General features: G+C 34.3%; 1 pseudogene; it reads left to right on the forward strand.

Moving 5' to 3' along the window:
• The first annotated feature begins 7,154 nt into the window (after positions 1-7,154).
• On the forward strand, positions 7,155-14,188 carry LOC114722024 (PH, RCC1 and FYVE domains-containing protein 1-like; annotated as a pseudogene).
• Positions 14,189-22,727: the final 8,539 nt, after the last annotated feature.

Raw genomic sequence — 22,727 nt, forward strand, 5'->3', positions numbered from 1 at the left:
CTCATTTGATACAAGAAGAGATTCATCTTAAGAAGTGGAAACCAATCAGGCTCAATAAGGATGGCCCACCAATTTCTCATCTTTTCTTTGCAGATGACCTTATCTTGTTTGTTGAGGCTTCTACAGAGCAAGCAGGTGTAATTAAAAGGTGTTTGGATGCCTTCTATAATGCTTCTGGACAAAAAGTGAGCCAAAGTAAGACACGGGTCTTCTTTTCTAGTAATATCAATCATACTTGTACCACTCAGCTGAGTGAGGAGCTGGGGTTCTGTAGTACTCTCGACCTTAGAAAATATTCAAGGGTCCCTCTTCATCATGAACAAGTAGAGAAAAGTACTTACCAGTATGTTGTTGAAAAGGCTAGAACAAGACTCTCTAACTGGAAGGCCAATGCTATTTCATTTGCTACTCGGCACACTCTTGTTTCCTTAGTGGTACAAACTATTCCTTTATACCCCATGCAAACTAGTGCCTTACCTTTAGGCACTTGCGACGAACTTGAAAAGAGTGCTAGAGGTTTCATTTGGGGTTCTAGTGATGAGTAGAAATGCATACACCTTGTATCGTGGAATAAGGTTTGCAAGGATAAGAAGAAGGGAGGCTTGGGTATTCGATACTTGAGACTGTAAAATAGCGTTTTCATGATGAAAGCCGGCTGGGGATTAATGAAACAAAAAGATGCTCTCTGGTGTAAAGTTATCCGAAGTAAATACCAATGTGGGAATGATTTAATTCCTACAATTGATAGTTCCCGCCATGGTTCAAGAGTTTGGAAAGGGATTCGTGATAATTTGGATCATGTTTTTCAAGGATCTGAACGAGTTGTTAACAGTAGGGGAGAGGAGGACATTTGATGGAAATTTGAAAAGCATGGAAATTTTACTCTCAAATCAGCATATAACATGCTACAAGGAGATTGGTCTCCTGTAAACTCGATCTAGCAGAAGCTTTGGAAATTGAATATTCCCCAACATTGTAAGCTTTTTATGTGGCTCACTCTCCATAATAAGCTCTTGACCAATAAAGCCTATCTTAGACGAAGAATTAATGTCTCGGCAGAATGTTCTTGGTGTAAGCATGACTTGGAAGGTGCTCTTCATGCTCTCTGTGACTGTCAAAAAGTCAAATCAATATGGCTCTCACTAATTAAACTCAGCTTTGTTGATAAATTTTTCAGCTGTAATATTTGGGACTGGTGCTGCATGAATATAAAAGATACATTTGGTAGAGAAAGAGAGCAGTGGCAGGAGCTTTTTGTTATCGTTTGCTGGCTTGTTTAGAGGCGTAGGAATTAAAAAAATTTTGAACACAAAAGCAGTCAGGTGCATGGAATTATCAGCAAGGCAAAGGCCGATGGAAAGGACAGACTCCAATTACAAAAATCGAATATAAAAGGAGCGCGAAGTTCTCACGAGACGCAGCGTAAGTGAAGTATGGAAGGTGGGATAACAACCTGAGTTGATGGTGCCTTCTCACATATAACTAGGAAAGCAGCTTGTGGCGGACTCATCAGGAATAATGAAGGCAACATAATGGAAGCCTTTATGCTAAATATTAATGGTGGAGATCTTTTAGTTGCAGAAATTTGGGCATGTTTAATGGGACTTAAATGAGCATGGGAAGGGGGGCATAGTAAAGTCTCCCTATTAAGTGACTCTTTGGAAGCTATTTAGCTTATAAAGGGAGGAGCCACTAAAATTCATGAGAATTGGAACCTAATCCAAGAAGTTAGCAACCTGCTCCGGTGCCAATGGATGGTTGAACTTTGTCACATTCAAAGAGAAGAAAATATAGCAGCTGACTCTTTAGTTAAGAGTGCTCTTAGCTTACCTCCAGGGCTCCATTTTCCTTACCCTGATGACATATGTAATTTTATTTCCTGTCAAGTAGCATAGCTGTGTTTTTTTATGCCCTCTTTATCAAAAACAAAAAATGAGGGGCATTATTGTAATCTTACTCTTAATTTTAATTTCAATTTGGTCTTTTGGTCCTGCAATGACATTTTAGAATGTTTCGAGGGCTATTTGAAATAAATTCTTAACCGTGTTCTTAATCGAAATTTTCCCTTTCTTTTCCTCCTGTATCGAGAATTTTACTCACTTTTTCGCCACCCACTCCTCAAATACCGTGCCAAATTCTCCACGTCCTTATTATTATTATTATTATTATTATTATTTCCTTCATTTTTTTTTTTGAGAAAATCACATATAAGTACCTGTTCATAAAAATTGTTACGATTTGTTCATCAATTATTGTCAAAACCAATACTAATATTGTAACAGGTCCTTGTTTATAATTTTTCTATTTGAAGATTTTTTTACAATTTTTTCTTATTTTTTCCTACAATTTCCTTCATTATTATTTACTTATATTCATAAATTTTTTTGTATGGAAATACCCTCTTTATTTCATATTACAAGCCTTTTTTAACTTGCATTTCTGGTTTTTTTTTTCACAAAAATGTGTATTTATTGATTAATTTACCCATTTTGGGCCTCATATCTTCAACTTTTTAGATATTTTCACCATTATTTCTATAGTTAAGTCGATTAATTTAATCAAGAAAGACATAGATTAAATAAGAAATTAATAATACTTAAATTATTATTTAACAGTTATTTTTTATTTTTTGGAAAATCAATTTTCTCCTATCATATCTACAATATTCATTTTCCTGTGATTAAATTTCTTTCCTCATTTTAATAATAATAATGAGGATGACATTGGAAATAAAGCATAGCTAACTATTTCCCAACGAAAAGATATGAATGGTTGGATAAGCTTGAAAGGGACTTGAGGCTTTATTTAATTTAATAAATTTAGACTGAAGAAAAAGCTATTGGCTGGGAGGAAGAATTATAGTTTGATGTCTATATCAAACTTATAAATACAATTCTTATCATTACTCCTTTTCTGATGAGATGATAAATGTTAAAAAATAAATAAAGAAATACCAAAATCTATATTGCTGTATCATAAATGATTGTCATTTTAGACATTTAACATTGTCCAAAACACACACCTTTGGACTAAACATTCTTTATTCAATTTGTCGGCATTTTATTATTGGTGGATGATGGATGACCAGTCCCATACGTTATAGTCACGATAAAAGAAACTACAATTTACTATTATAAATTAAAATTATTTATTGTGTGTGTGCGCGTCTGTGTGTCTGTGTGTTTCGTTGTAAAACTATTTTTAAAGACAAATTAAAGATGACGATGATGATCGTTAAAAAAAAGAAGATCAAAATAATAATTCAGACTTGATCCCAAGCATTTCCTGAGAAAAAATTGAAGCCGGCGCCGAGTTAGATGAATGTTAGGTTGATCTTTTGGCAATTGACCTCAATGATTTAAAATCCGACGTAAGATAATACTACTACTCCAGTCCTAATTATAAAAACTAGTTGGCTAATTTGAGGAGATTAAAGAAAAAAGTCAAATTAGTTATTTGTAACAAATAAGTATTGTTTTTTTTAAAATATTCTTACTAATCAAATGTATTGGTTAGAACTATCATTGTTAAAAGGACTACCTTGAGAAAAAATGCAAGAATATGAGAGACAAAGTGGATTAGAGTCTTATACTTAGGACCAAAATAAAACTCAAATAAGGTTTTATATTAAGGATAGAAGGTAGTACACTGTCTCATATGATGGATTTGGATTTTTCAATTGAGAGACATTACCTCCAGATTTTAATATAAGAGCTTATTAACTAATTTGAGTAGACTAAGAAGACTAATTAAGTTAGTTATTTGTAATGAATATGTATTGTCTTTTCTAAAATATCCTTACTAATTAAGTATATTGACTAGAACTACTATTATTATAGGGACTACTTTAAAAAATGGATAAATATAAGAGACAAGGTGGATTGAGTCTTGTAATTTAGACTAAAATAAAAATCAAATAAGTTCTTATATTAAGGATTGGATGTTGTACTACCTCTGGTCTTAATTATAAGAGCTAGTTGACTAATTTGAAGAGATTAATGAAATAAGTTAAATTAGTTATTTGTTATAAATATGTGTTATCTTTCCTAAAATATTATTGCTAATCAATTGTGTTAGCTAGAACTATCACTATTAGAAGGAGTGCATTGAAAAAAAAACATAAATATAAGAGACAAAATAAATTGAGATCTTATATTTAGGATTAAAATAAAAATCAAATGAATCTTATATTAAAAACCGGAGTAGTATTAATTGTTAAATCATGATATAATGATATTGAAATAAAGGCCACTGTACGTACTTCTCCTCAACATCATCAAATCACAGTTGATTTGAGTGTATTTTATCAGCTATATAATATACTCCAATTTTTAATATAAAAACTAACTAAATAATTTAAATAAATTAAAGATATTAGTTAAATTATTTAAACATCTTTCTTAATCATTCCCTTCTTTTCAGACTTCATTATTATGAGAAAAATATTAATATGATTAATTTAAAAAAATTGATAAACATGTAAAGTAAGTCTTATATATAAGATCAAACATCAACTCTCCAATTAAATTCTATATTAAGAATTCAAAAAGTGTTATATAAATGCATTTTATGAGAAATATACTTCATTTGATTCTTAACATAAGAAATACTTAACTAATTTAAGTATATTATTAAAAACATGTTATGATCATCTTAAGATAACTTACATTTTATTATCTTACGTATAATTTTATAAGTTGTCAACTAAGTTAGTTCGGGAAAAAATTATAAATATATGAGATAAGGTAAATTAAGATTTTATATATGCAAGTAAATTCAATATCCTGTCTAACTTTCATATTAAAAATTCGAGGGAATACTAATAGTTTGAGGGGTACGATAAGCGCTGTGAAGTGTGTACATTTAATCAGCCGTAGTTAATGACACACACACGGACGGCAGTCCGCAGAGTTAACGTCCAACTCGGTTAGTGACAGTGGATGAAGCAATGGAGTTAAAGAAAGGGGTGTTTTAAGAAAAAATAATTTAATATCAAAATTATTCTTTGATGAGAAAATCAAACTCAGATATAGTCATAGATAGAAGGGAGAAGGAAAATATAGGGCCTGGTTGTTTTATGTTTTTTTATTCTCAAAATAACTTGGGCGATGGGATGTGGCTAAGAGTCTAAGACGTAGCTTGGAACAAACAATTGGTTGGGTAATAAATGAGGACCAAGATTAGAAAGTGATGGTCTTAATTTATTAATGCTTTAACCAAAGCTACCATATTATTAGGATCCGTTTGGCTCAATGAGAAAAAAAAAGGAAAGGAAGGGATTTTAATGGAGGAAAGAGGAGGGGAGAGAGTAGAGGGATTTTAAGATTATCTTGTTTAGATTTATAAAAAAAGAGAGGAGGGGAGGGGAAAAATATTTTAATATGGACAATTTTACTCTTATTTTGTTTAAGATATGAGTATAATTGTCATAACATGACAAAATATAGATATAATGGTCACAACATGGCAAAATATGGGCATAATTTTTAAAAAAATTTTCCCTTTCCTATTAAAATTTGTATGTTGCCAAATAAGAAGAAATGATTAAAATTCCTTTCCTTCCTTCCAAATCCCTCGTACCAAACACACCCTTATTATTCTCCCTATAGTCTTTTACTGCCTCTCATGTTGTTCATCCCACGTCATTTGCCAAGCTGTGGGGTCTAAGGGCACCACCAGTATCTTATTTGGTCCCAATCACTCCTTCAAATTAACCCTCCGGACTATATAATATTGAAAAACACATCATCTAATTAAAGAAATACTTAAATCAATAATGTATCATGTAAAAATTATTTTTTGCATTTTAAATCAGCTTAAAAATTAGTACTAATTGTATCTACAATTGTTACTTTTGGAGGCAAGTATGCAGTAATTATACTTAAAAAAGTTAGTATTATAACAAATATTTAGAAAAAAAATCAAGTAAAATTTAAAACTTGTGTTTAAAATGGAAAAAGTAGTAGCGTCTCAAAATTAGATTAGTCTTTTTTTTTTTCGTTAGAAATATTGGATAACTTTTGTAGCAGCTTACACAGTATGCGCACACGCTGCTAATCACTTTTTTAGCTTATGCTTTGAATTATATGGAGGCAAAATTATAGATATTGCGTTGAAAAGAGTTAAAGTTCAAGAATTAAATTAGAATCGAATTAGTTAATCTCTCTGATAAAAATATAATATTTTTATTACTACTTCTTCTAAATATTTAATTAAATCATGGAAAAAAAAATATAGAGATGATACTAACTTTCTGTAAACTGTCACCAAAATTAATTATTAATAAGAAATTAAGTAGATATTATATATAAATAGAAAAATTACATTCCATGGTAATTCTCTCTTTGTTAAAAACCGTTAACCTGATCCGCTCAAATTACTAAAACAACCCTCCCTTGTAGTCCCCAGCGTGTCTACGTGCTTCCATCCCCAATATTTATTTAGTTTCTGAAAATAGGAATTCTGTCCTCGTCCTGAGCCTTTCACTCCATCTTTGGGACAGATGTGGAAAAAAAAAAAAAAAAATTCACACTACGGGGATTAAACTAAAAATTTAGAAGGCCTAGAGCAAAAAGTTATATTTTCCTTCTCCCTTCCATTCATGATTTCATCTCTCAGGCTCAGGTTTGTTTCTGCTTTTCCATATTTATGTATTGTTTTTTTAATATTTTCCTCTGTCCTGGTCTTTGACTAGTTGTACTTTTACACTCTCGTTCTCTTGCTGCTGTCTCCTCTTCTCCTTAGCCCCTTCGCCAGTTCGCTGACGCCGGAGCCTGCATTGCTCGCCGCATACTTTCCTGCAACCTCCATTCTTCTGTAGGCCACCAGAACGTGTCCGACAAGCTGCTTCTTGCCTGTCGAAGAACCGGGTTTCTTTTCTGGTCATCCCTGTTCATGTGTTGAAGAAGTTTCTGCTCTCACTCGATTTTGTCAATGGAGTTTCTGGACATGTGGTTTCCGTGAGGAGGAATAGATCTACGGAGCTTCGTGCATTCTTGAGAGTGAAGAAGAAGCTGGTTTTGCTTGAGAGAAAGAGTGAGGTTTGGGTGTGGATGGTAGTGGAGGGAAGAGGCTGGAATTGTTGCATATGACGACCGGAGCTCCATCCAGTGATCGGAGAGGGTGATGGCGTTTCTGTGAATCTTTCACATGGAATGGCAGATCTTGCTAGCTACGGGAATGCCCACTGTGACTTAGAGCAGGTCTCTCTCTCTCTCTCTCTCTCTCTGTGAGTCACAAACTTAATGTGAGGCGTTATAATTTTTGCTTTAGTTCTTGTAAATATTGCAGCTTGCTTGGAGTATTTGTTATTCGGTTTGTTTCAATACAATATAGTAATTGGGTTTCTTGTTGAAGGCACATTCCCTGGCCAAAAAATTATGATCAGCGTGTATTCCGTTGTTTGGATACCGAGGGAAGTTGGAATTGCTGCTAACTCTAGTCGAAAGACCGGAAGAGTAAGGCCAAAATGAAAAATATGGGAGAGCACATATTGATTTATTTATTTATTTTAAATGGATGATCAGTAGACTTTCAAGCAGTTCTATTTATAATTAAAGTTCGCACCCTTTTGAATGAGAAGGGTTGATTGAATGATCTCAATCATCTCATGCTTTATCACTGCTATTGAACATGAGGAGTCTCAAAAAATATGATGGGACTGACTATTTGTGTTCCAGTAGGATGCTTCAGCATGTATTATGAGTAACTTTGGTTCTGAATTGTTAATGGCTTACTCTTTGAAAGAATAGATGTCTTTGAATGCCACTTTCTAATGATAAAATTTCTCTGATTATCTTTTTCTACCCAAAAAAAAAAAAAACTGTATATTCATTGGAATGTCAATTGGATCGTTCTTTTGTGTGACTATTTTTAGCATCTTTGATAAACATACAACAATTGCATCTTTCAATATCTTGTAGACTATTTTGCTGTCATTACCTGTTCCTTCTGCTTTCTGCAGGCATTGATTCCTTGTACAAAGGGTGCCCAACTGCTTAAATAAATTCGGAAAGGGAAGCCCAAGTTTTATCCGTTCAGGCTTTCCAATGTAAGCTGGCTCATAACTGAAAGCTCACGTTGGGATCGTGTTATTGAATGCTCAAATGTTCTACTTAATTAAGTTCAAGATAGCTACTCTTTTGTGCTTTTTGATATTGATGAGTGATGTGGTATGAGGTGACTTTCTGTGTGTGTATTCTATTGTGGCCTCTCATTGGATTTTCTTTTATTTTTTTGGGCAGCGGATATGTTTATGAATGTCCTAATTATACCATGGATGATATTTAATGGATATCTTTTTGGGTGTTGTCACTTTGATGTAAGTAGTATTGCAAATCATGTCCCTATTTTACCGATGACCACTTGGTTCAATTTTTTTGACCAGCACCACTTGGTTCAATTAGCAAGGTTTCAAACTGGCTTAAACATAGATCTTGAGACTGAGTCTTAGAAATGCAGCAGTGGTTATATTGATAGAGTCTTGAATTCTTATTACATTGTAACTTTTCTGTGTTTCTTGCATTATCACGCTTGTTTAAGTTCTTTACTTTTGTACTTACTAAACTATCTGAAAACAACAGGATGAATTATCTTTAATCTGGATTTCAAGCAGTGGAGAAAGAAGATTGAATCTTTCTTCTGTCTTAAGAATTATTTCTGGACAAAGAACAGTGGGATATCTGGAATTTTATCTTATATTATTCAAGTGCCTCATCATGTGTTGTTATTACTAGGTGATATTTATAAACTGTTCCATAGATTCACTCGTCATTCTTTGTTTGCTTTTCTTCAATCTTCTGGCAGGCTGTTTGTCAATGGTGTCTGAGTCCTGAGAAGAACTATCTGTCCTTTTCCCTTATTTGTAACCATGGAAAGCGGTACCTTGATTTGGTTGGTGATGAATTCTGAAATTCTTTGTGGGATTACATTATTATCTAGTTTCCACTTCCTCCACTTTTTTTATCATTAATAGATTTTTTTCGGCTCTTTACAGACTTGCAAGGATCAAGTTGAGGCAGCAGTGTGGATTGCTGGCATTAAAGCTCTGAGATCTTCTGGCCAAGGTGGGCGGTCAAAAATTGATGGGTGGAGTGATGGGGGTCTCTATCTTGATGTAAATCCACCTTTGTGTAGTTCAATATCATTCTACTTGTGTCACGTCTCTTTTACCAAGAATTATAAGCTAGGGGAGAAGATAGATCTTTTTCTTGGAAATGATGGAGTATTCCACCATTTTCCCTGGGATTAAAGTCTTAGATGGACGAAGGGAGAGAACTTACTACTTTTGTGATGATGGGAAGAATGTACTGTTTCCTTTAAGATACCATCTTCATATTCTGAATTAACTGGTGTTCTCTGAAAGGACGAATGGGATGGTTTGTCTTAAGCCAAGTGCTGTTCACTTTCTTGTGCAATTTTCTGTCATGATTTATGAGCAATTGATTGTTCTGATTAGAATCTTTTATCTTTTCTACAGTGATATGAATTTTTGTGATTCTAGATTGACTAATTACTTAAAAGCTTACCAAATTACATGTATTTCTACTGGTGGCATTAGTCTGCCTATTGCTTCCATGTTGTAATAGATGGTAACCTATATATAATTCTTTCTGGCTGAATACTTTCAGGATAACAGAGACTGGACATCAAGTTGTCCATGTGAAAGTTCAGTTAGTACACTAGATATTAAATCTCCTGATGCTTCTGTGAATTCTAATACTAAGACTGCTTCAAAGCCCTTTGGAATGTTGAAGTCTGTCAATTCTGAAAGATTGAATTCACCATTAGACCCTTCAAATATGCAAGCAAGAGGATCTGGTTCAGATGCCCTTCGAGTTAGTGTTTCGAGTGCCCCCAGCACATCAAGTCATGGATCCACACCAGATGACTGTGATGCTCTGGGTGATGTATACATATGGGGGGAGGTTACTACCGAGAATGTTATGGGAGTTGGTGTAGATAAAACTTTCAATCAGTTCAGTCCAAGGGTAGATGTGCTTTTGCCCAGGCCACTGGAGGCTAGTGTAGTTTTAGACGTACATCATATAGCATGTGGTGTTAAACATGCTGCACTAGTCACAAGGCAAGGTGAAGTATTTACTTGGGGCGAAGAATCTGGAGGACGTCTAGGCCATGGTGTTGAGAAGAATGTGGTTCAACCTCGTCTAGTTGAAGCTTTAGCTTCTACAACTGTTGATTTAATTGCTTGTGGGGAGTTTCACACCTGTGCTGTTACAGTGGCAGGAGAACTATATACTTGGGGTGATGGAACTCATAATGCCGGACTTCTTGGTCATGGCACTGATGTAAGTCATTGGATACCAAAACAAATTTCAGGTCTGCTAGAGGGACTTCATGTTGCTTTTGTCACTTGTGGTCCATGGCACACAGCCTTGATAACTTCAACTGGGCAACTCTTCACATTTGGTGATGGAACATTTGGTGTCCTGGGTCATGGAGATAGGGAGAATGTTTCATATCCTAGAGAAGTACAATCATTGTCAGGGTTAAGAACAATAGCTGTTGCATGTGGAGTGTGGCATACTGCCGCTGTGGTTGAGGTTATTGTGACACAATCCAGTGCAAGTGTATTATCTGGTAAATTGTTTACTTGGGGTGATGGAGACAAAAATCGCCTTGGACATGGAGACAAGGAGGCCCGACTTGAACCAACTTGCGTACCTTTGCTCATTGATTATAATTTTTATAAGCTTGCTTGTGGCCATAGTTTGACAGTTGGCCTCACAACATCAGGACGCGTTTTTACAATGGGGAGCACAGTTTATGGTCAGCTTGGCAACCCACAGTCTGATGGAAAGCTGCCCTGCTCAGTCGATGACAAGCTTTCAGAAGAATCTGTTGAAGAAATTGCATGTGGTGCATATCATGTTGCAGTTTTAACATCCAAAAATGAAGTTTATACGTGGGGGAAGGGTGCTAATGGGAGGTTGGGTCATGGGGATGTTGAAGATCGAAAAACCCCAACTTTGGTTGAAGCTTTGAAAGATAGACATGTTAAAAATATTGCATGTGGTTCAAACTACTCTGCTGCCATATGCCTTCATAAATGGGTATCGGGTGCTGAGCAGTCTCAGTGCTCTACTTGTAGACAGCCATTTGGTTTCACTAGAAAGAGGCACAACTGTTATAATTGTGGGCTTGTGCATTGCCACTCATGCAGTTCCAAGAAAGCGTTGAGAGCAGCTCTGGCTCCTAATCCTGGAAAGCCATATCGTGTTTGTGATTCCTGTTTTGTAAAATTGAACAAGGTAGCAGAAGCTGGCATTAATAATAGAAGGAATGCCATGCCTCGTTTGTCTAGTGAAAACAAGGACAGGTTAGACAAGTCTGAGATCAGGTTGGCCAAGTCACCGGTTCCTTCTAATATGGATTTAATAAAGCAGCTAGATAGCAAGGCAGCTAGACAAGGGAAGAAGACTGATACATTTTCCCTGGCTCAAACCTCACAACCCCCTTTGCTGCAGCTGAAAGATGCTGCCTTGCCTACTCCTGCTGATCTGAGGCGTACAGCTCCAAGGCCAGTTCTGACAGCATCTGGAGTAAGCTCCAGGTCTGTGTCCCCTTTTTCCAGAAGACCAAGTCCGCCTCGTTCAGCTACACCTATTCCAACAACGTCAGGACTTTCTTTCTCAAAAGTATAAATGATAGTCTGAAGAAAACCAACGAACTTTTAAATCATGAAGTGCTGAAGCTGCGCAATCAGGTAAATAACGCCTGCCCTGTGTGTGTGAATACTTCATCTGTTCCTGTTCTAAGAGTTCTTTCCCTCCTATTGATTTGATCCTGTTAAATGCTGAACTGAAGAAGCATTCTTTTCTCCAGTGACCAGAAAAGTTGATTTCCACTGTTCAAGATTATATTCCATCTCTGCTTCTATATCTAACTTAAATCTGGTTAGGTTGAGAGCCTGAGAAAAAGGTGTAATTTGCAAGAATTAGAGCTTCAAAGGGAAGAAAGGAGAACTCAAGATGCTATGGTAATGGCTGCTGAGGAATCTGCTAAATCTAAAGCTGCAAAAGAAGTTATAAAGTCACTTACAGCACAGGTTAGGTTCTGCTTAATATATTTATGCTGGAATTGAGCCAGCCGTCTTTCTTGAAAAGGGCTGAATTTTTTTGTGCGGTGCTTTACTTTCGTAGCTTAATGCATGCCTTATTATGCATCTGTCGTGGTTTCTTTTCATAAAATGAACATGCAGATTAAACTTCTATGAAATTGGCTCCACGATATACGAATTGCTGGTCACAAGATTTTGGAAATTTTTGTTGAGCTATGTCACAAAGTTTTCTTCATATATTATTTTCATTTTCCTTTTTCCTCATTTAGTACATAATAAACTAAAATGCACTAAATTCTTTTGAATTTTGAATCATATACAAGTGATCCTTTGACCTTTTCAAACTTGACAATTTATCCTTGTACTTTTAAAAGTTCTGCAAGTAATTGCTGTTGTTAGTAAATTTATCAATTGTGAATTTACTAATAGAAGGAGAACGAGTCAAATTAAATGAATCCACCTAAACTTTTTGTGTGGTTGACTCTCTTTAACTTTGAATTACATGCGCAAGTATCCTAAATTTTGGCTGAAATGCTGATAAACTCCTAGTGTTCATGCTTATATTACTGAAATAAGGGATTGACAAGTTGTTATTTGCCTAGATTTCAAATTTGGAAGGATCAATTGTCAAGTATTAAAACTCAAGATTATTCACAAATAATTCGAAGTCCAGAAAAATTATACACATTTTAGTCCAAATTATACTGCCATATGTTTATATTATTGTTTTTATTTTATGATGGGAGAGGAATTTTAACCCACAAAGATATTTTTCATACCTGCCCCTTTACTGTAATGAAATTATTGGTGTTATTTCTCTTTCAAATATTTTCAGCTTAAAGATCTTGCTGGGAGGCTACCTCCAGGAGCTTATGACACTGACAGCATCCGGCCAGCTTACCCGCCAAATGGTTTGGAGCCAAACGGCATCCACTATCCTGACCCAAGTGGGGAGGGACATACCAGAGCAGAGTCCATCAGTGGATCTAGCCTGGCCTCCTTTGCCCTTGAATCCTCTATATTCAACAAAACTGAGCTCACAGGAACTTATGCAACCAATCCTCACCAGCAAAACCGGGTGCTTGTGCCTTCCAATGGGACAAATGAATACCCAAATGTTATACTTGCCAATGGTGGTGTGTTTCAGGCAACTAGCAGTAGCATGTTAGATGCTGCTGATGGTAGAAATTCTGTGCCTCTCCAAGATGGTGAGAGTGGTTCAAGATCAAGGAATGCCGTACTGGCTGCTGATAGTAATCAAATTGAGGCAGAATGGATTGAACAGTATGAACCTGGGGTGTATATAACACTCATGGCTTTAAGCGATGGAACAAGAGATCTAAAACGTGTGCGCTTCAGGTACTATATCTGATATCGTCCACACCTCTCTGTTGTGTTGCTGCCAACTATGGAAAACCACTGATACTTGACCTGTGATAAAATTCATTTGGGCCATAGAGATCAGAATTAATAGGAGTATTAGACATGTAATAATAAACTGCATGCAACACTTTTTACATATATACATGCGTACATATCTATGTATGTTTTGTTTGGGCTTCCCGAACCTTCCTGAACCTCATAGTTGATCAACACTGCCTTAAAACTGAAAGCTTTGAAAGTTTCCCTATACAGTCACTTTATTATATATCTAACCTGTTGTGGTAATTAATGTGCAGCCGACGGAGATTTGGAGAGCACCAAGCAGAGACTTGGTGGTCTGAGAATCGTGAGAAGGTATATGAAAGGTACAATGTCTGTAGTAGCACTGAGAATTCATCAAGCCAAGCAGCTCGTGGGGCAGAAGGCGCGGTTTCACCTGTTTCATAATTCTAGGAAAAGTTGTAGACACAGGGCTGTTCTCCATCAACACATTTTGTTAAAATGAGCATAATTGTAGTCAAGCATGAATCGGTACGAGGGAAGCATGCATCCCTTTTCAGGTTTTTTAGTCTATCCTTTTCCCCTTTCTTAGCCTTTTTGCCACTGATCCTTTGCTCTTAATTTAGTTATCTTCCATTTCATTTTGGGTATATTCCCTTTATATATCTGTTGTAATGTAATGTATATATGAAAATATATATATATATATCAATAGAGATCGTCTTTGTCAAGCAATCTTCCATCCCCATGTAAAATCAGAGACCTTCTTTACAGTTGCCTTTTTTTCTTTTTGGGGGGAAAAAAAATCTTTAACACCTTTTCCCCCACCAACTGTATACCGATGCACTAAATTGTTCCTTGTTTAAAATCCTCTGCAAACTCCTCTGTGATATGTGATCTTGGGAGACTCATTGATTCTTTTTCTCATTTTATTCTATTTGCCTGTTGGCAATATGATATACACTAACAAGCATCTCATGTGAAAAGTGTAGCCAATAAACTGGTAGCTTGCGTGGGACCAGCTTTGTGCTTAATTTGAGGGTCTCAGTCTCCATTCATGTCCTTTTTCAGCTTTCTTTACCCTCTGCTTCTCAGATTTTGAGGTTCCCTTTATATAAAAGAACTTAAGAAAGTCTGGGTGCAACCCCAAAAAAAAAAAAGCGTGGGGCCATCTATGAAAAAGAAAGGGATTGAGAAATGGTCAAGATTGGTGTAAAAAACTCCCAAATACATTAATGAGTTCCTCAAAGAGAAAACATCAAGCAACATAACAAAATGTCTTCGGAAGTTCAATTTATTTAATATAAACTCAATCTCTCTCTCATCATGTCTTCGTTGAAGATAGAAATATGGAAAAATAATCCAATAGACAAAAAAAAGTCCTCCTCAAGTTCTTATTGTCATACAAGTTTTTGACTTGCATTATTGGACGGCAAAAGGAGAGGACGTGAGGATGAAAAATGGGTAGCAAATTATAACTACGTCAAGTTATGTGTGGTGATACGCTAATGTCTTCATTTAGAAATATATTATACGGTAAGTTCAACAAAGAGAATAATTACCCAAGAGTATGATTATATATAAAGTTTGTCTTATTTCTAACAAGTTCATATATTTACTTACTATAGATGCAGAGAACTTAAACATCTCCATGTAATTATTTCAGGCTTATACACTCCAAAAATATATATATATATATATATTTCAGGCTTAATTTATATAGTTGGACATGTTTTATCACTTATCACTTCATGTAAATTATACATCGAAAAATCATTACTAATAAAAATAATATGACCTGTAAGATACAAATCTCTTACCTTTTATGGATCACTCGACACCATTATGCAACTTTGAGATATGTGTGTGTCTGTGTGTCTATATATAATGTTTGACAAGGAACAACAAAATTCTTATATTGCCATTCATATGGTCGCCAAATTGAAAGAGTTAAATTAAATGAGCCTCAAATTTCAAAGGAAGTTTCTAATGCCTGTGGAAACTAGGCGAGGACCTTGTTTGTTTAACCAAACCCACTTGAATTTCCCTCCTCTTAATTAAACCCAAAACTTCAACTTTACCCACCTTTGACTTGAGGAATTGCCCTTGAAAATGACCTTTCCAAATGGGTCTCACATGGCTTCAAATTAAACTTAATTTACTCGAATTCAATGCACGACACAAGAAACAGTTTAGCTACCCCAAACAAGATGTCATTTTGACATGATAATTAGCTTTGATAATCATTCTGCGATATTTGTATCCTCAAAACAACTGGCCAATTACTCGTCGCGTAAATAATTTTAGAACTTAAAATAATTTATTACCTAATATGTTCTCAGTTATTGAAAGTACTGTGTGAAGGTAAGAAGCTGGTTCAACAATATTTTACTCATCTTTTTATACTGAAAAATCAACCCTTTTGGATGCTGCTTGATTAATTCCATTCAAACCAATATAAAAGAACAAAGAACCGCACTTAATAATTTTGAGCCAAAGACAGGGAAAAGGACAAATTGGAACTTAGGGAAGAAGGTGAAGCAATATAGCTGTACGCATCGTTTTGATGCATAATAAATCAAATCAAATCAAAATGCAACTTTTAGACGATTCACACGTCACTCCCCAAAATTTCATGACAAAGTATGGTCATTCATAGCAACAGTTAAAGCTTTAGTACGCATTCAAGTTCAAAAGTACTTGAAATACAATCTCCAATTCCAGTAAGTAACGATAATAAATATAAATTTCCGGCCAAAACAGCGAATAACGATAACAAATATAAATTTCCGGCCAAAACAGCGATGTATAACTCGCATTCATGGATCAGGTTAAATTGACTCAAAATTGAAGCAAGGTTTGCTGATCGATCAGTTATGTCAATGTTAGTATACTGTTTGTATCTACCAACCGAAAACTTACTTGCAAGAATTAACAAGAATATACATTGCTGGACATCTTGCAGGTTCTATGTCACCTTAATGATAATCATGATCTCTTTGCTTTCAAGTACATGAGCTTTAATCTCTGAGTAAAGCTAAAAATTACACATTGATTTTGAAATTTTTGAACCCTGAATATGGCTTCTATTACAAGTATACGAAGGGAGCTAGCTATAGCTAAACCAGATATATCATTCTCCATGGAGAAAACAATCTGCATAATCATATCCCTTAGGACTTCAACAGCTTCTTCTTCTAAGACTGCCTAACTAGCAAGGACCTTAAAACTGTCCCGAAAAGGAAAAAAACCAAAGAGATAAAACTCAAAAAGAAGGGGGGAAATAAATAAAGGAACATATATATTACCCATCTGCAACTATCTGCTTAATAAGCTAAGATATCTCTTTTTGTTCATGGATCTTTGAAGGCTATGGAGTCCTCTGTGAGGTTTGTAATCCAATGCTGTTGTGCTTCCTTGAAGGTCCTGAAGGAGGGATTGGCACTCCTTTAGGCAAGAAGCCAAAGAAGTTATGAGCCTCGTGAGACTTTGGCTGCACTTTGAAAACTTGAGTGTGTCTTGACTCACAACTCTGCCCAGCCAAACATAGCAGAAAAAATGAAAGCATTAGGAAGACAAAGAGATGCTTTCTTCTTCCCATTGATTTTACCGAACTAAGAAAGTTTCTTTTATTTATGGAAAGAGAGAAGAATCCCAGAAGAATGAAATGGAGAGAGAGGGAAAGAGGAGAGACAGAGAGGTTTTGTTAAAGGAGAAAAGTTGATGGAGAGAGACCGGTATGTAGGTTATGATTTATATATGAATATGGTGCAAACTAGAAGGAGATTTAATTTCTGATATGCTTAATAAATGAAACAAGGAATTTGTAGTGTTGGTAGAATCTCTAAGAGTGGCTTGTGAATGAAGGATCCATGAAAGAATGAACACAGAACAGCATTGATGAATGGATCGTGGGAAGGAGAGGAGAATTTTAAGCCATCAGACCGGGTCCATTGGACATAAATATATTTACGTATGCATTTATTGTTTGATTGATTATATGAATTTTTTTTTTAGTTTTTAATCCAGTCTCTGTGTGTGTGTATAAAAAATTATCAAATGGACTGTCTGTCTAATGACGAGTCATATCATCAATTAAATATAAAGAATGAGATACAGAGAGTTACACTTTCTTAGTTAAATTCTTTTAGCATATTTATGTGCGAGTTTGACTGGCTAATTTTATTTATCTTAGAAGTGTAAGAATTATTTAAAAAGTAAATGCAATATGTACTTATAAGAATTATTTAAAAAGTAAATGCAATATGTATTTATCTTGTATAATATTTTGAAATCGTATTCACTTAAAAGTTAACATAAGATAGACTTAGCTGATAATATAATTTATACTCTAAATTAAGGATAGCTAACTTTACTTAATAATATAAGAGCCTCTGAAATAATTTAGTTTTTGTCAAGGAAGAAAATTGTCTACCTAACATCATGACAATGATTTATTTTTAATTAATATGCATATGACATCGAAGATTGCTAAGTTCATGCTAAACTCTAACACGAGATTATAATTTTATGTATAAAAGAAACACTTGCTTATATAATGCATAAATTGAAGAAAAATGAGAAAAAATGAGTCAAGTTTTACCAACATCAATTTATCATTATAAGATCGATGATAAAATTGCCTAATTTATTATAGATTATAAAAATTATTATTTGTTACATTTGGTATAGTACTAGACATAAAAAGATGTATGATTAAGGAAAGAGAAGATAGAACAGCAGAACCTTATAGTCATACAACCTGCCAATAAAAAAGACTAATCACCCTAAATTATATAGAGGACCCGAAGTAAATCTCTCATATAGAAGTCTATTGTGGCTTTTCAAAATTGGCTGATATGTGAAGAAGAATGAAAAGGAAAAAAGACAACGATGACAAAAGTATAAATATGTACTCCTCCTAATTTACGAACCATTTAATTAATTTGAACATATTATAGGAACTAAATTAATTAATTAATTCTAACAAATGTAATATGATTGACTTACAAGTTAGATCAATTAATTTGGGAGAAAATAATATATATCAGAAATCTAATGGATTAATTAAGGTTGTTTTACATTTGAGATCAAAATCAATTCTTTAATTAGTTTTTATAATTAGGATGGGAACAGTATGTTAAATGGATATTTGAAGCAGTGTGTAAAGGTACAAATGTAGGGAAAATGAAAGATAGATCATGTGGGTGAAAGATATGGGTGTTGGGAGAAGAAGGGAGAGAGTATTAAATGAGACAACGTGAAGCAATATTTATTTTGTCCATTTCATTATTCGCTAAAGACTACATTATCCCTTTTCACAGGGACCACCCTTTAACATCTGAACGGGTCTTCAGGAGATTTGTTCTCTCTTCCTGCCGAAAGAAGGGTATGGCCAATTTCAATTTAAAATATTATATTTTATAATTAATTATTTTGAAGAATTTTTTTTAAGACCAACAACCTTAACATAAGTTCAATCTTTTTAAAACTGTAGTTGTTGTCGTCTACTTTAAGTTTCAAAGCTATATATGATATTTTTAGCTTTGAAATATAAAAGTATCCCCTCTGGAAAGATAAAATTGCACACACTTTAGTTTATTTTTAAAACTTTCAATTAAAGTACCTTCCTTAGTATTAGTAAATAATTCTACAAAAAAAAGTACTGTAATTAGAGAGCATTTTGATGGAAAAAAGAATAAAATATTGAGCTGTATTGCTGATGAACATTCTCTTATACAGAGTAATTAATCAATCAATGCTTATGGCTTGCGTAGAAATCTATGTTGTTTGCAAATTCTTATCCATGTGGTACATACAAATTCACCAGATATGTATCCACACTTGTCATATACATATATATAAATATATATATTACAGATAAATAAAAAATGGAATAGTATTGTGTGTGTGTGTGTGTGTGTGTGTGTGTGTCGGGAGCAGATGAAAGTGGGGAGCGTTGTGTGGTTAGGTGAGGATGTGGGGCAATAGAGAAATGAATGGCCGACTTAATTAATTAAGAACTCCAAAGTCTCAAACTGATAGATATATATATGTGTGTGTGTGTGCTAAGTCTCACTGGGTAACATGGAAATGTCGTCCCTCCATTGATTTAGATTATCCTCACAGTTAATTTCATATGCCTTGTCAATCGGCTAATGTCACACAATTGTCTCTCTTTTCTCACTTCTAATAACATGTACCTTTTCCCAAAATTTGTTTACTATTATTATGTCTCAATTCAAGCCAATAAATTAGCCAACTTCTTGAATTCAGTTTTTTGTCAATGTCCGTCTACATGCGTCAAGTCATATCCCTATATTTATGCATAAATATAGAGAATAATTTGTCAAGTTAATACTAAAATAAGAATTTTAACTTGATAAATTATTGAACCAATTCCAAGAATTTACAGCAACTGTTGTGTAGTCTGTATATCTTGTTAGAGCATAATTTGCAAGTACCGTTGCTGCTTACAAGAGTGGCTTTCACAGCTTATAAACACGCAATTTTGAATTTGAGTTTATATGAATATAGAAAACGCTTCCGAAAGGAATTCTTTTGCTTGGGTTAGATTATACTTAAATCTGACTCAATCAAATAACCATATAAAAAATAGCATGATTTGCAAGTAGATTTTGTATTTTTAATATCTACTTTCGTACTTAACCGTATTTTCTTAGAAAGTTGTTATTATCTTTCTAGTGATAACAATATAAGAGAAACAAAGTGAACACAGAGGCACACACAAGCATATAGGTATTTGGGCACCCCTCAAAAAATCACTCGCATTTATATAAAACAAAATTCTTCTGGTACAAAATTAGTTAAAATGAGATAAATGAAACATCATGGTGGTTTCATTGTGGATAACTAACTGTCATGTGAGGAAGCGTGACTTTGATAAGCATATGTGTGCAGAGGCAGAAATGAAAGGATGGGGGTGGTGGGACAGAGAAGGGCAGTGAATAGGGTTTGAATAAGGGCCCTCTTGCAGTTAAGAAGAGAGAGAGCAGAGAGACAGAGATTGGAGACAGATTGAAGAAGAGAGAGAAGGGGGGATTAGATTGTGTTGTATTTAATGCTTTCTAGGTTTTGTTGGTGCAACCAATAGCCTCTTCCTCTTTAGGGCACTGCACCACTCTCTCCACATATTTCAGAACCCAAACTTCCCATGTCTCCCTCTACTTTCCCCCTATCCTCATCTTGTCAGATTAATTGTTCCTTTTTTAAACATTACTTGCCAATGTAACTATGTTTAGCCTCATTAGCAAATACAAAGGCAGATATGTGATTAATGTGCAGGTACTTCACTATATTTCTATTTATAGGGTATTAAGAAAATTTTTTTGTATGGTTGCATAATTTTACCCCTCATTTATTAGTGTGTTGACTTTATTTATATAAGGTATAATGTATACTCCCTCCGTTCCTTATTATAAGATACGAATAACCGAATTACGTTGATAAAAAAAACAGTTAAAATTAGTTAAGAACAATTAATGTGTAAAACGTATAATTTTTTTCCAAAAATGCCCTCATTAATAAGGAGAGAGAGTATGAGAGAGAACAATAGTAAATTCTTAAAAGAAAGAGAAGTGGAAAGGAGAGAAAGTGTGAGTTGGAGACAATAAATATGGGTAAAATAGGAAATTAACACAAAAAAGTAGAAACAACTTTTAAGTGTCTCTTATATTTAAGAACATGGTATAAGCATCAAATGTCTCTTATAATAAGGAACGGAGGGAGTATTAAATAGAGATAAAGTAAAAACATTATTAAATTTTAAATAAGAGTTAATAAAGTTTAAGTTTTTTTTATCTATCTAAAACATACTAGAACTGATTTATAAAAAAAGCCAGAGGAGTATGTTAAAAAGATTAAAAATAACCGCACCCGGTTTACTGAACGTATATAACATCATATAGCGGAGAATTGATAATTTTTCCTTGCCAAACATTGCTTAATTTGCTAATATAATTCATTCAACTATATTTGGTCCAATTAATTAGCAAAGATGTGATTGATATCTCACAAAATTACACGACTAATTTGTTCATACCCATTGTAAATATTTCCAAGGCTTATTGTTTGTTTAATTTTTCTTTCCGAGGCCCAGGCAATTCTGTACATGAAGATGAGAACACTTCAATAAGTTCAATTACTTTCATGCTCCAATGGATTCAACCTCTTCCAATATCAATGTCACTTGGGTTCCCAAAAAAAAAGAGAGAAAAGGAATTGGGTATCCGTTCGCCCGTTATTATTATTGTTCAAATCTTCCTAGATTCTGCAGAATGCATAATGGGCCTCAGCCCAATATACAATGGGGTGGGGCCCAATTATTCATGTTCCTCGCCCAACTAGGAATATGGGTTTCGGCCTGTGTGGTGTGCCTCCGGGCAATAGTTTTCTTGCGTTTTAGATCATTGATTATCTAACTTTTGGTTGTGGCTTAAGCATAGTTCTTACTCAATGGTCTGGGCTCGTGCCACACAGCATTGCCCATTTTTTGTGGGGCTCTGCATGTGAAATGCTATTCATTTGTAAGGTTGATCATTTTTAATATATTAGAAGTAAAACTGCACCATAAAATATTTTAAAGTATTAAATGTATCTCAAAAAATATTCTAAAATGTTGGATAATGAGTTTTCATGGAACTTTTTTTTTTTTTTGCCTTTTAAATTTAGACCATAGAATAAACTTGACGACTGATGGGGTGTTTGGGAAATCCAAAACCATGGTTTCAGAAGCACTTTTCCGCAAAACGAGGTAATTTCCTCCACATATTTACTTCGTAATCCGTAAAAGCACTTCTGAAACTATAGTTTGGTTTCTATCCAAACACTCCCTGAGGCGATAGTCGCTGGAAAAAAAAGAAAAACTCCATGTTCACAGTGTGAAATGATTCGAACTGTTGATCGTAGTAGATTTTATCCACAAAATATATTCAAAGAAAATATATACTTAAAAAAAAAAAAAACAAAAGCCTTCGTCTCTGAATTTAATTAAAAGGTTATAATTTCTTTATATTCTTTTTATCTCATGCCAAGTGATTTGAGACCGGCTTATAAGAAGGATGAGCACGATGATACTCGTTACTGTGTTGTCGGCGTTGATATATTTGTTATTCATTATCTAGATACAATTTCAATGTTTATCTAAAATTTTTAATTAATACTTTTTAAATAAAAAATTATTTTCTAAAAAACTGATAAGTATAAGTTGTCTGTGTTTTAGATTTTGTATATATTAAACATAATT

This window comes from Neltuma alba, unplaced genomic scaffold (assembly GCF_004799145.2).
Source record: "Neltuma alba isolate B1F8T4 unplaced genomic scaffold, ASM479914v2 tig00012081_pilon, whole genome shotgun sequence".
In the NCBI taxonomy this organism is placed as follows: Eukaryota; Viridiplantae; Streptophyta; class Magnoliopsida; order Fabales; family Fabaceae; genus Neltuma; species Neltuma alba.